The sequence below is a fragment of the Callithrix jacchus genome, chromosome 1 (assembly GCF_049354715.1).
Source record: "Callithrix jacchus isolate 240 chromosome 1, calJac240_pri, whole genome shotgun sequence".
In the NCBI taxonomy this organism is placed as follows: Eukaryota; Metazoa; Chordata; class Mammalia; order Primates; family Cebidae; genus Callithrix; species Callithrix jacchus.
The window spans coordinates 65,913,748-65,927,983 of NC_133502.1; the positions used below are offsets into that span (position 1 = coordinate 65,913,748).

At 35.0% G+C, this 14,236-nt stretch overlaps 1 protein-coding gene across 1 annotated transcript in view; it reads left to right on the forward strand.

Annotated features, from left to right (window-relative positions):
• Positions 1 to 14,236, forward strand: part of LOC103791486 (uncharacterized) — an 86,912-nt gene that overhangs the window by 28,865 nt on the left and 43,811 nt on the right. The window contains exons 4-5 of the mRNA XM_078345198.1: positions 3,879 to 3,957; positions 7,767 to 14,149. The gene's annotated coding sequence lies outside the window, so the exon portion shown is untranslated. The remainder of the gene's footprint in view (positions 1 to 3,878; positions 3,958 to 7,766; positions 14,150 to 14,236) is intronic.

Sequence of the window (14,236 nt, forward strand, 5' to 3'; positions counted from 1 at the left end):
TGAGGTAAGGTGTTTCACAAAACGTGCAAGGTTTTTGTTCCTGCTTGTGTAGCTGCAGCATGGCTACATGAATCCCCCCCCTTTTTTTTTTTTACAATGATCACACTGGATTCATTTATCTTGAAATGGCAACCATGGCTATAGAACTCAATCTACAGAACGTACGAAGCAGTTTAACTTTTTCTTGTAATGTCATAACCTTTCTCAGCTTTTTGGAAGCACTTTTCAGCATCACCAATGGCACTTCATATGGGTCTCATAGTTTTATTCATGGTTTACACTATTGCATTAAACACAATGAAAAAAAGAGATCACTTTTTACTGCAATATGCAATTTACTGAAGAAACTGCTAATACTGAGATGATTAGCATCACAGAGTATTTTAAGCAGATACTCGACTGAGCTCATCACAATAACAGGTGACTCCAAAATTATTGTAGTAGTATTTTATGAACTATAATTTTAGTCAGTTATTTAATACTGCATCTTATGTTTCTCTACTGCAAATAGCACTATGTACAGTCTGTGTGTAAGTTTTTATAAATTTTAACTCATAATTATATATTTTATGAGAGCACATTGTAAAATAGACTAGAATCTACATACATATGTCTTATACACTAGCGACATGTTTTTCTTATTTTTTTTAGCTTTCTAGGCTATGCAGTTCATCTGCGAGTTTTTTCAAATTGTTATAAATTTCAAACATTTTTCAGTATATTTTAAAAATTCATATATAAATATGCCTGTGCAGTTCAAACCCATGTTGTTCAAGAGTCTAATGTAGCTGGACCCGGTGGCTCAGGCATATAATTGCAGCACTTTGGGAGCCTGAGGTGGGCAGATCATTTGAGGTCAAGAGTTCAAGACCAGGCTGACCAACATGGTGAAGCCTCATCTCTACTAAAAATACCAAAAAAATTAGCTCAACATGGTGGCGCACGCCTGTAATCCCAGCTACCCGGGAAGCTAAGGCAAGAGAACCGTTTGAACCCAGGAGGCAGCAGTTACGGTGAGCTGAGATCATGCCGCTGCATTTCAGCCTGGATGACAGAGTGAGACTCCAAAGGTCAAGTGTAATAAGTGAGAATATTGTTGCTGTGAAATTTTTTTAAAATATGTGAATATTTATGTTTATGTCAAGTTTAGCACTCTTGGCTTAGTTGAAAATATATGGACTTTGTACAAAAAAGAAAAAAGGATTGGAAATGAAATTACCCAGGTGATTTCTTCTTGAATTTGGAATAATCACTTAATGTTTAGAATAATTATTTGATGTCTACATTGACTGTTCAGGGACAAAGAAAAATATATGGTATTGAATAGTTATTTATTTATTTATTTTTTTCTTTTGAGACGGAGTTTTGCTCTTGTTGCCCAGGCTTGAGTGCAATGGTGAGACCTCTACAACCTCCGCCTCCTGGTTCAAGCGATTCTCCTGCCTCAGCCTCCCAAGTAGCTGGGATAACAGGCATGCACCACCAGGCCCAGCTAATTTTGTATTTTTAGTAGAGACGGGGTTTCTCCATGTTGGTCAGGCTGGTCTCAAACTCCCAAACTTAGGTGATCTGCCTACCTCAGCCTCCCAAAGTGCTGGGATTACAGGTGTAAGCTACCTTGCCCATCCTATTTTATAATTTTGTTTCTTAAAATTTAAAATGATTTAAAATTCTTTCTGAAAAGAGACTGTATATCTGGTATACTGCTAAGTAGTGTAATAACTGGGATAGTGCTTGAGACATAGTAGGTATTCAATAAAATATTTGTTAAATAATTTACAGGCACCTTTTATATTTGAAGAAAATTATGTTTAAGTTTCTATCTGGAAAATCTATGTGGTGAGGGAGAGCCCGAAGGACAGTTCCTTAATTTAATTGACAAATACAAATATATGTTATGTATTTCTCAAGCGAATGCAAACAGATTTATTTTGATTACGTGTTCAAAATTGTACACAATTTGTGGATCTTGATCAGAATCCAATTCAGGGAAATTTGAACACCAAATCGATATCTGATGAGAGTAAGAGATTATAGTTAATTTTTATTAGGTGATATGATAGTGTTGTTATGTTAAGAGTCCTTAACTTTAGGTCGGGCGCAGTGGCTCATGCCTGTAATCCCAGCACTTTGGGAGGCCAAGGTGGGCGGATCACAAGGTCAGGAGATTTAGACCATCCTGGCTAACATGTTGAAGTGAAATCTCATCTCTACTAAAAATACAAAAAAATTAGCCAGGCATGGTGGCACGCACCTGTGGTCTACCACCTACTCTGGAGGCTGAAGCAGGAGAATCACTTGAATCTGGGAGGTGGAGGTTGCACGGAACCGAGATAGTGCCACTGCACTCCAGCCTGGGTGACAGAGTGAGACTCCTTCTAAAAAAAAAAAAAAACAGAGTCCTTAACTTTAACTTTTTGGAAATATATATTGAAATATGTATGGATGAACTGATTTGAAACGTGATTTGCTTCCAAATAATCCTGAGGGAGAGTGCAGGGAGATATAGATAAATTAAGTTCAGCTATATGTTGATAATTGTTGAAGCTGGGTGATAAGTCTGTGGAAGGTGGTTTTTTTTTTTGTAATATATTTTTAATTCTATAGAATTAAAAAAGCTTTTAAAAACTAAAAAAAAAAATTGTGCAGGCCAGGCACGGTGGCTCTTGCCTGTAATTTTAGGACTTTGGGAGGCCAAAGCCAGGAGGATTGCTTGAGGCCAGGAGTTTGTGATCATCCTAGGCAACATACCAAGACCTTGTCTCTACAATAAAATAAAAATGTAAAGTGCCGTGTGTGATGGAGTGCACTTGTAGTCCCAGCTACGTGGGAGACTGTAGTGGATGGATCACTTCAGCCCAGGAGGTCAAGGTTGCAGTAAGCTACGATCATGACCCTGTACTCCAGCCTGGGCAAGAGTACCCTGAGATGAGAAATAAATCTTGTAGCTCTTGGTCTTCCTATTCCCTGCCAGTCTGGTCCATTTACCAGGTAAGGAAGTATACTCCTAAAGTTTCTACTTATTCAGATGTAGAAATGAAATTTTTTTTCTCTAAAAGATACCAGAAATTGCTGTATCTCTTAAAAAAAACAAAAAACGTTGTGCAGACACTTGAAACACTAAGGAGCAGAGTTATATGTGAAATCCAGGTTGCTTAGATAGGAGATTAGCTACAGATAGTTTTTATTAATGGGAAAAATATTCAGAAAAAGTTAATATGAAATGTGACCCTGTGCTTTGTATAAGTAATTAGATATTAGAATGGAGGGACAAATTTTAATGCTTTGATTGTATATATCACTTTACTATTCTGTAATAGATGTAATTTTAGCATAGCCATTTTAATAATGAGAAAATGGGGCAAAAAGATTGTCTAGGCTTGAGTGGTTGCACCACTGGAGTGGTGGCAATTTTCTGACATCATTTAGAGAAAAGGAATTTAATTTCTACAGCTGAGTAAGTGAAAACTTTAGGAGTATTCTGTTTTACCTGGTAAATGGACCAGATCAAGAGCTATAGGATTTGTTTTATTTCTCATCTCAGGATACCAAATTAACTCATCATCCCAAGGATTCATATTTTAGAACTGCTTACTGTATCAAATGATCTCCAACTCTAAGAGAACTTCTAATGTGGAGATCAATGATGAAACTAAAATATTTAGGTTATTAATAACAAATTACCTAAGGGAGAATTGGATTGTTTGGAGCTTTTTTTCACTATTTAGAATTAAAATGTCTTAATTAGAAATTTAATAAAATTAAGTTTATTTAGAATTAAAATATTTTTCTTTAAAAGTATATTTGCATTTTGCTAGCTTAAGTTTATTGAAACTGAGCTCTTGTATGTCATTTCATATTTTTCCCTTTATATGAAGTCTTACCTACTTGATGAAGATGTCTTTTGAAAGTTGTACTGCAAGGGACAAAATGTTCGTAAATTCTGCTTTTACCAAGGTAAAGATCAAATTTTACAAATTTGCTTTTTGGTTTATACTAGGAAAAATAACTTAATATATTGAACATATTCAGAAATTTAAACATTCAATTGTATTGCCCTGATAAGTTGTCATAGCAAATAAATGCTTTCCTTTTCTGCATTTTATTCTTTGTTTCCTAACCTATAGCCCTGTGCTGGGCACAGAACGGACTTCAGTTAAGTTTTTGATGTAGAAATGTTTTATTATTCTACTTTAAATCTTCTTAAAAATAACTGATAATGCATATTACATCAGTGTTATAATGTTTAGACATATTTTTTGTATGCATTTTTTTTCTGAAAAAATATTTTTTACATTCTTTAGGTGCTAATGTGTGTTTTAAAAAAAACAAAACCTTGGAGTAAAGTAGCAGCACATAATGGTTTGTGGATTTTGAAAAGGTGCAGGCCATATTGTGCTGCCTCAAAAATACAAGGATCTGATCTTCTGAAAAAAATATATTTCTTCTTATTCATAGCTCTTATCATAGCAATGTCAGCAGTGCCTTAGCAGCACGTAAATATTGGCGTTAAGATTCTAAAATTATCTCCAGTATTAACTGTGCTGCTGAAGTAAGGTTGACCATACTCTACAATTGTATTTTAATGTATATTAATGTTACTAATGTGTCTTTAGTTTTATTGATGTCTTTTCAGTATTACTGATAATCTTGTTATTTTTAGTATGCTTCCGTAAAAATAAGTTAATACTAATTTATCAGATGTATTGTGTCTCTTAAAATAGTATAATTGCATTTTAATAATAATTATATTGAATGCCATCAAGAGTTTCTTGAAAGAGCTTATGCAGCATTAGAGGAATTTATTTTAATGCACATTTACATTCAACATAGACATTAATTCAGAATTTTTCTTGGGATAAAACAAATTCAAGTTTTCCCTTTGTTTTGAAATTACTTTTAAAATATGCCATTGTCTCACAGATAAATTGTAAAATATATTAAGCATTTTGAACAGAGCTTAGAAGACTATATTTAGTACTGTTTCCAAATATTTCTTTATATGTGAAGGGGAAAAGGCATCAAGATAACGGAATTAAATACCTGAAATTCTGGTTCTCAAAACACACTTAACCATAACTTTTAAGATAGGAAAACCCTTGTGGGTAACCAACGCACTCTCTGGATAGCTGAGGAAACATAAAACTCAAGTAATTTGCTACACCTATCAGATTAGTGTCTTAGTCTTGTGTCTTCTTTTTTGTTTGTTCATTTGTTTTTTTGAGACGGAATCTCGCTCTCTTGCCAGGCTGGAGTGTAGAGGTGCAAACTCAGCTCACTGCAACCTCCTCTTTCCAGGTTTAAGCAATTCTCCTGACTCAAGTAGCTGGGATGACAAGTGCACGCCCCGCCCCTCCCTGCCACCTCCCCCCAACCCCGACCATGCCCACCTAAATTTTAGTATAGACACCTGGCCTAATTTAATTCAAATCTAAACAGAAGGCCAGGTGCAGTGGCTCACGCCTGTTGTAATCCCAGCACTTTGGGAGGCCAGGGTGAGTTGATCACCTGAGGTCAAGAATTTGAGACCATCCTGGCCAACATGTTGAAGCCCCGTCTGTACTAAAAATAAAAAGTTAGCCAGATGTGGTGGCAGGCGCCTGTAATCCCAGATACTCAGGAAGCTGAGGCAGGAGAATCACTTGAACCGGCAGGTGGAGGTTTCAGTGAGCCAAGATTGGGTCTTGGCTTTCCAGTCTGGGTGACAGAGCAAGACTTCGTTTCAACAACAGAAAAAAAAAAAAAAAAAAAAAACTGAACAAAAGTGCTTTATTTACCTTCTTTTCCTTATCTGTGGTGTTTTAAAGTCATTAAATTTAAAAATGATATTCAGGATAAGATGAATATGTTTGTGTAGTGTACCATAACTCTGGTGTTATTTTCTACAAGGAGTGTCTTAGAGTTTTCAATTGTAACCGTGCAGAAAACCTACAAAATAAAAACAGTTGTTAATCCTTTCCAATCATAATTGTCTATTCTGGAAACTCGTAAAGTATTTTAGATGTAATTTAAGAAATTGTATTCGAGGCTGGGGGTGGTGGCTTATGCCTGTAATCTTAGCATTTTGGGAGGCCAAGGTGGGTGGATCATCTGAGATCAGGAGTTTGAGACCAGCCTGGCCAACATGACAAAACTCTTTCTCTATTGAAAATGCAAAAATTAGCTGGGTGAGGCAGCGGGTGCCTGTAATCCCAGCTACATGGATTGCTGAGGCAGCAGAATCTCTTGAACCTGGGAAGCAGAGGTTGCAGTGAGCAAAGATCGTGCCACTGCACTCAGCCTGGTGACAGAGTGAGACTGTCTCAAAACAAAACATTGTATTTGAAAGCTAAAGGACCGTTTTGTTTAAATTTTAATTTGAAGATAAAATATTATATAAAACAAAGCTGTCGTTTTTAAAAAGTCACTTTTTACCCAGCAACGTTTTGTTCTCAATATACCATATATAGTGGATAGAACTAAATGCCAGCATTTACATGGAAATACTGCCTTGGTGCTTTTAAAAATCGTTTATCAAGCTCTTAACTTGTTTTCTTTATTTTATTTCAACCCTTGCATGAAAGATTTGGTTCCACTAAATATATAACTTTTGGTTCCACTAAAAGTATTCCAGGACCTAACACAGATGCTTAGAATATTTATTGAATGAATTACAAAGTTTATCCAATACTGTCTAATACTTTTCAGAACAACCCAGGAGTTAGGTGTTTTTGTTTCTTTCTTTCTTTCTTTCTTTCTTTCTTTTTTTTTTTTTTTTTTTTTTTGTATCCTAAATGTAGCTGAAGTCAGGTTTTAGAAAATTATATTCAATCTGTCTTCTAAATGACCAAAAAAATTTGCCTTTTCCATTTACCAGATGATTGTTTATATCATTAAGTGCTCTAGATGTGAAGAAGGATTATTTGGAGCTTTTATAGATAAATGAAAACTTTTCTTGTTTTTAATCCTGACAGTGGATTAAAGAAAAATTGAAATATTTGAGAAGTAAGAGAATATAGGAAAAATCCTGCATTAAAACTTAGTGAAATATTATTTACTTTCCAGTCTCTTCTTAAGAGGAGATGGTCTGTCGATATCTAATGAAACAGCATTTAGGAAACTCTCAACAAGACTGGATGTTTTATTTATAGAGTTGTAATTTTGAAACACGTAAGGAGCCAGTACTAAAATGAAAGTTTGTACCTTTCAGTGTTGATCTTATTTTGACTTCTTGTTTTGCAAAAAAACCATACATAGTTGTATATGGGTATAAAGTTTTCATTTTTTCTTATTTGGAAGAAGTACTAATCTTTTTCATTTAGGTTTCTTTTTAAATTGATGCCAAAGAATTTCAATATTGAACATCCTAAGTCTGTTACTTGGAGTATGGATTGAGTTTGGAGCTTACTCAGAGGACTGCAGGAGAGTGTCCAGGAGGTAGCAAGAGAAATGTATTTCAGTCATTCTATTTGCATCTTATATTCAAGGACAAATCTCTCCAGATGGCATGGATTAATATGTGATAATAGATCTGAAAACTTGACCTAGCCATAGACTAAATTCCATATTTAATATTAAAGATTTTTTTCAGTTATGTATCTTTTTGATTAATTCAGAGTTATAGGTGTTTTTTAAGCCACTAAGTGTTATTACTGATACATACACCAGTTAGCCCTACTAAGATTAGCAAGATTATACTTTCATAAACTATTCTTTCTCTAAATTAATATATTTATATATTTAGAAGTTGACATTCTAAATCAAATTGTATTTTTTTCCTTTTGCAGGTGGATAATTACTGTACCTTCCTCATGGAAAAAGTTTTATTTTAAGTATTATTTCTCATTGAATACTATCAAAAAGGAAAAAAAATGACCTAAACTTTTGAGATAGATTTGGCTCTAGTAAGTATTTAGATATATCACTTGCATAACTGGGAGAAGAAATAAGAGGCTATCATCAATACATTTCTATCTACTAAAAATTTTGTTTTACATATGTCAAGGGATTACTTAATAACTTCCATTTTATTACTAATAACTTGAACATTTTTATTGAAAAACTAACGCCTCCACTGGAAATTTAACTTTATGTTCTTATCTCCTTTACATATGAAATAACATCACAGGTATTTCTGATGTCTTTTTTGTAAGCCTATATGCAATGAAAAATATATCGGCAAAATGTTTAAATGTTTTATGCTAAAATTACTGTGAAACATGACAAGTTAGCTGCTGTTTTTGTTTACATTATACTGAAATTAAATGTTCATAATTTATATTTGGGTTTATTTTTATGTCAGAATTTATGCAAAAACATTGAGTAGTACAGATTCTTCTCTAATTCTGTGGGACTTCAAATAACGTGATATTGTAATTGGACCCTTGTGTTTTGAAGAAATGCCAACTGCTTGAAGAATCTTATTTGTATTATTTGCTATAGGGTTAGATGTTGAGAAATTCTGCTCAAAAAAAAATTTTAAGCCAGTTCTACACTAAATATTCCTCAGTATGATTAATTTCTTATTGGATGTATTCTGTGTCTTTCTTTTGTAATGTATAACTTTTATCCACTTAGCATGAATGATTCTATTAAAGAAAATCTTTAGGAAGTGTTAGCAACTTGAAATCACCCCATAGTTTGCCTGTCTCCACATTTTATTATAATCTTTGGGAGTGCTTACACTTATAGAGCTAATATTTTCAGAGATACAGGTTCTCATAGTACCACTAAAACTTTTTTCCTCATTGAACTGAATTCCTGTGATAATAACTACAGGGCAGTTTTTTTAAGTTTCCATGTGAATAGTCAAAAATGCCATTTTAGTATGAAGCAATGAAGTCTACTATTTGTTGTCCCATCATTGAGAAAGCTTAAATACATCATTTATTAAGAGTTCGTAAATTCTACCTGAGTCTACACAGATTTTTATATCAATTTGTTTATATTTTTATTAATGTCATTTCTAGATGTATGAAAATGTTAATGTTTGACAAGCAACATTAAAAATAGATTTGAAACATTTATATATAGAGAGATACACATTTATTTGCTGTTTAGGTGCTGAAGATTGTCACTGAATAAAAAAGATGTATTCCAGCCCCCATGGAGCTTACTAATCTTGCGGGTAGAAGAGTGAGTGATGGAATGGACAGAAAAACTGATAGTTACTATATTTGGTATGTCAGAGAGCGTAAGTTTTGTGGCAAAAATAGAGCAGGGAAAGTGGCAATTATGTGATAAAGGTGTCTGGAAGGCAGGAGAGAGATGTTTTTAAATATTATGGGTAGGAAATACTCTACAGAGATGGCATTTGAACAAACACCTAGAAACAATAAGGGAGCAAACCACGTAGGTACCTGAGCAGATGAAATAACAAATACAAAGACCCTGAGGCTGAAGCATTTTTTGTACATGGAACAGCAAGAAAGCACGTGTGGCTATGATCAAATGTAAAGAGGAATAGTAGTTAATAGGATCAGAGAGTTGGTAGGGGCCATATCTTAGAGCTTTATAAGCTTTTACCTTGATCTACAGATTCCATTTTTCTTTTCTCTTTCTTTTTTTTTGTTTGAGTCAGTCTCACTCTGTCGCTCAGGCTGGAGTGCAGTGATGTGATCTCAGCTTACTGCAACCTCCACCTCCCCAGTTCAAGCAATTTTCTTGCTTCAGCCTCCTGAATAACTGGGATTACAGGCACCTGCCACCACGCCTGGCTAATTTTTGTATTTTTAGTAGAGATGGGGTTTCAACATATTGGCCAGGCTAGTCTCAAACTCCTGACCTTGGGATCCACTGGGATTACAGGCGTGAGCCACCGTGCCCAGTTTTTCATACTTCTTTAGGACACTCTTGACAGGCGTATGTACCTCAGCCTATTGACGTCTGCAGATAGGACAATATTTTTATGAGTCTGATTCGACATTAGAGCCTCCGTCAGACTATTTAGAATACAAACAGAATGTTTAAATGGTTAGTGAATAGGTATGTGTGTGATCAGGACTTTGTGAATTGTGCATTGATGGCTTTGAAATGGTTTTCTGCGGGGTCAATTTAGGTGGAGCCAAAACTAATGACTCCAAGAGACACACTGAATTTGCTCATGTTTATCATATACCCAAATGAACCACAATCAACTTTGATTCCTTCATCCTTGAAATTTCTACTATAAGTACTTCATTGTTTTTCACTTATTTCTATTTAGCGGCATTTTAACTAGTTCTTTGCCTCTAGCTGTTTTGAACAATTTCATTTTCTATATAGTATATATTACTTTTTTAATCTTCCCAAAGCACTGTTTTTTTCCTGTAGTGTAACATTAAAATTGCTTACTTTGATACCTTGTGATTTTTGTCACAACATTTTCTATGTTGATTTTTCTTCAGATGAACTAACTAGTCCTAATTCATTAGTTTTTCTTTCTCTTTGCCTTTATGCCATTTCTTCACTTCAATTCTCTTCCAACTAATGCCTGTACATTTTTATTAATAAGGCAGAATTTCTCATGTGTACTGTTTATTGACCTTAACAGTCTGACATTAACCATCCTTCCCATGGTATGAACATATACCTATAGTTCTTAACCTTTTTCTCTACCTTCACACACCTGAGGTACATAACACTTCTTTCATTGTTTCTCATTTACTCATATAGGTTAACCTTTTAAATGTATTAGTAATATGAAAAAAAAATTTAAGAAACTTCAAAACAGTAGCCTAAATATCAGGTCCCAAGGTTCAGATATTAATTTTATGCTGACATGTTATATAGTTGACTTTTTAAATTCTTCAAAGAGTTATCAACCAGTTACAATATAATATATCCTTAAGATTTATGAACATTAAAAGAATAATTATTTGAGTTTTCCAATATTGTAAAAGCAATTAACAAATACACTTTTTAAAGAAGTAATTCCTGTCTTTGTGATGGTATTGTTTATTAAGCATTCAATAATAAAGGGTTGATTAAATAACATGTTTAGTAGGACACTGTGCAACTATTTAAAACAGCAATTGAATAATGAGCTAAAAAGTTGTTTATTATTAAGTAAAAGATTATCAAATAGTTTGAATAGATTCACTAGAATAATAACATGCTAAATTGTTTTACTGGTTTACTCTGGGTAAGAGATAAATCTTATTGGGGTAGGAGGGATCTTCTTGATTATAAATAAGCATTTATGATTTTTGTGATGGGCAGAGTTTGTTTTTTGAAAAGGAGAGAGAAATCCTTGAAAAATAAAAGTATTTATTTGAAGCAACCTTACCTCCACATAATAATTTACTTTGGAAATCTATAAAAGGGAATCCTACTGTGTTCGGGAACTTTAGACATGATAATGAAGAATTAACTGTCATGGAAGAAAAATTTCAAAATTAGATAAGTTTAAAATCAGCTTCAGAGGAACAGCTTGCTCTAAATTCTCAAAGCAATATTGAAAAGGAATTCAAGAATTCCTTCTTGAGTTCATGGTTGAGAGATTTCACTGTCATTTCCCCACTCTTCAAGCCTTTAAAACCTCAAACACAGGTAAGTGTAACAAAGGGGGTATTTAAATCTCTTTTAATTTGGAACTCCATTAGTAAAGAAATACAAATCTGGTTTATTTTATAAAGATTTGATAATGCAATGAAAGTTGCACATCTAAAAATTAAGCATTTTTCTGTTAAGTTTGATTTTTCTTAGCATAAAAGTACTGTGTAGACATAGAAACTTCAGGAAGAGCAAAAAAAAATTTATTTAAAAATCGTATTTTTATCATCCAAAGACAGTTGTTACTAGCCTTATATTCCCTTCTAGTTGCATATTTGGATTGGTGAATTTATTTCTTAATCCAGTTCATTTCTGTGCCAGGGACTAGAAAGATTATATTTTCCTCTAGAGAAGAGATTAAGTGCTATGCTCTGACTCAGAAATATTTTCTTTAAATTTGAGTTTTATCAAAAGAATCCCACTAACTTTATACTGTTTTATGTTATTGTAATGTAAAAATGCCTACGGTTAGAATTTCGTTTTCCTCAAGACTGCGGATATAGGAAGATGCATCTTGCTTACTCTGGCTTCCTCCTGTACCATATCTGCGTGTCATCCCCAGGGATACCTTTTCATAGTGAAAATAGCAATTTGAGGCAAGGGAGGTCATGAAGTATTCTGAGCAGGAGAGTAAGAAAAGTAACTTCTAAAATACGTGTACTGGTCAGAATTTGCTTAAAAATAGAAATCTGGCCAGTTGCGGTGGCTCATGCCTGTAATCCCAGCACTTGGGGAGGCCAAAGCTGGCAGATTACCTGAGCTCAGGAGTTCCAGACCAGCCTGGGCAGCATGGCAAGACACCATCTCTACTAAAAATACAAAAATTATCTGGAGTAGTGTCATATGCCTGTAGTCCCAGCTACTTGGTGGGGCTGAGGCAGGAGAATTGCTTGAACCTGGGATGCAGAGATTGCAGTGAGCCAAGATGGCACCACTGCACTCCAGCCTGGGTGACAGAGCAAGACCCTACCTCAGGGGGAAAAAAAAATCTAAGGCCAACATACCGAATTAGGAGTTTGTTTCTTTTGTACCTCAGTAATTACATTTAGCAAAAGCTGAACTGTTGTAAAATTGTGGAATTCACATTGGATATTAAACAACATTTCTTACTGTTAATGACAACCAGTAGTTATGGATCTTTCAGTTTAAACATGTGCTTATAAAATGTAAACATGACACTAATAAATTCAAGTGTTAGACCTGTCTAGAAAAATGAATGTTTTTCGCCGGGTGTAGTGGCTCAAGTCTGTAATCCCAGCACTTTGGGAGGCCGAGGCGGGTGGATCACAAGGTCAAGTGATCGAGACCATCCTGGTCAACATGGTGAAACCCCGTCTCTACTAAAAATACAAAAAATTAGCTGGGCACAGTGATGCGTGCCTGTAATGCCAGCTACTCAGGAGGCTGAGGCAGGAGAATTGCCTGAACCCAGGAGGCGGAGGTTGCGGTGAGCCGATATCCCGCCATTGCACTCCAGCCTGGGTAACAAGAGCGAAACTCTGTCTCAAAAAAAAAAGAATGTTTTTCTCAGAATTTGACCCATTTAGAATATAAGCAAAAATGATATGTCTTAACTCATTATAATGTCTCACACACTAATTTTATAATTTAAAGAGGTAATAGTAATTTTATTTAAAAAGGACAGGTTTATAGACTGGGCACTGTAGCTCACACTGGTAATCCCAGCACTTTGGGAGGCCGAAGCGAGTGGATCACAAGGTCAAGAGATCAAGACCATCCTGGCCAACATGTTGAAACCCTGTCCATACTAAAAACACAAAAATTAGCTGGGCGTAATGGTACACACCTGAAGTCCCAGCTACTCGGGAGGCTGAGGCAGGAGAATCGCTTGAACCTAGGAGGCAGAGGTTGCAGTGAGCTGAGATCATGCCACTGTACTTCAGCCTGGTGACAGAGCAAGACTCTGTCAAAAAAAAAAAAAAAAAAAGATTTAGAACCTGAGAAACAGCTGTGCTAACAGAATAAAGAAACTATGTTTTGGAGGTCTGAAAGTCTGGCTGTTTAGGAGGAGGGGTGTTTCTTGCCACAACAGGCTTATGGATCAGATTTGAAGTCAAAGCCTCTGTTATGCCCCTTTTCTCAGCAGTTTAATGGGCATTGCATTCTTTGAAAAAATTAGAAAATGACTTAGAGTAAAGCTTCAGGTCCATAGTAGTTAAGCTGTTGTGCCATTTTTGAATTTACGATTTTTAGTTGTGTTTGGATACCTCCAAAACCCGAGGAATGTGGAGCTTTTGTTTTTGTTTTTGTTTCAGGTCTATGGGTTTTTTTGTTGTTGTTGTTGTTTTTGTTTGTTTGAGACAGGGTCTTGCTGTATTGAGAGTGCAGTGGCACAATCATGGCTCAGTATAGCCTTGATCTCGCAGGCTCAAGTGATTTCCCTTCCCAGCCTCCTAATTGGGACTACAGGCATGCACCACCACACCTGGCTAACTTAAAATTTTTTGTTAGTGACATAATCTCACCTTGTTGCCTAGGCATATCTATTCCTGTGTTCAAGTGGTCCTCCCACCTCAGCTTCCTGAAGTACTGAGATTACAGCATGAGCCACCATGTTTGGCCTGAATTTGAAGCTTTAAGAATTGATAACTTGCTCTTTCTAGAAAGTTCTACATAGGTATAACTTCAAAAGAAAATTGTAATGATTTTAAAATACTCCCTATGTTCAGTTCATGAAGAAACCAAATCCCTTTGATGTTTCTTT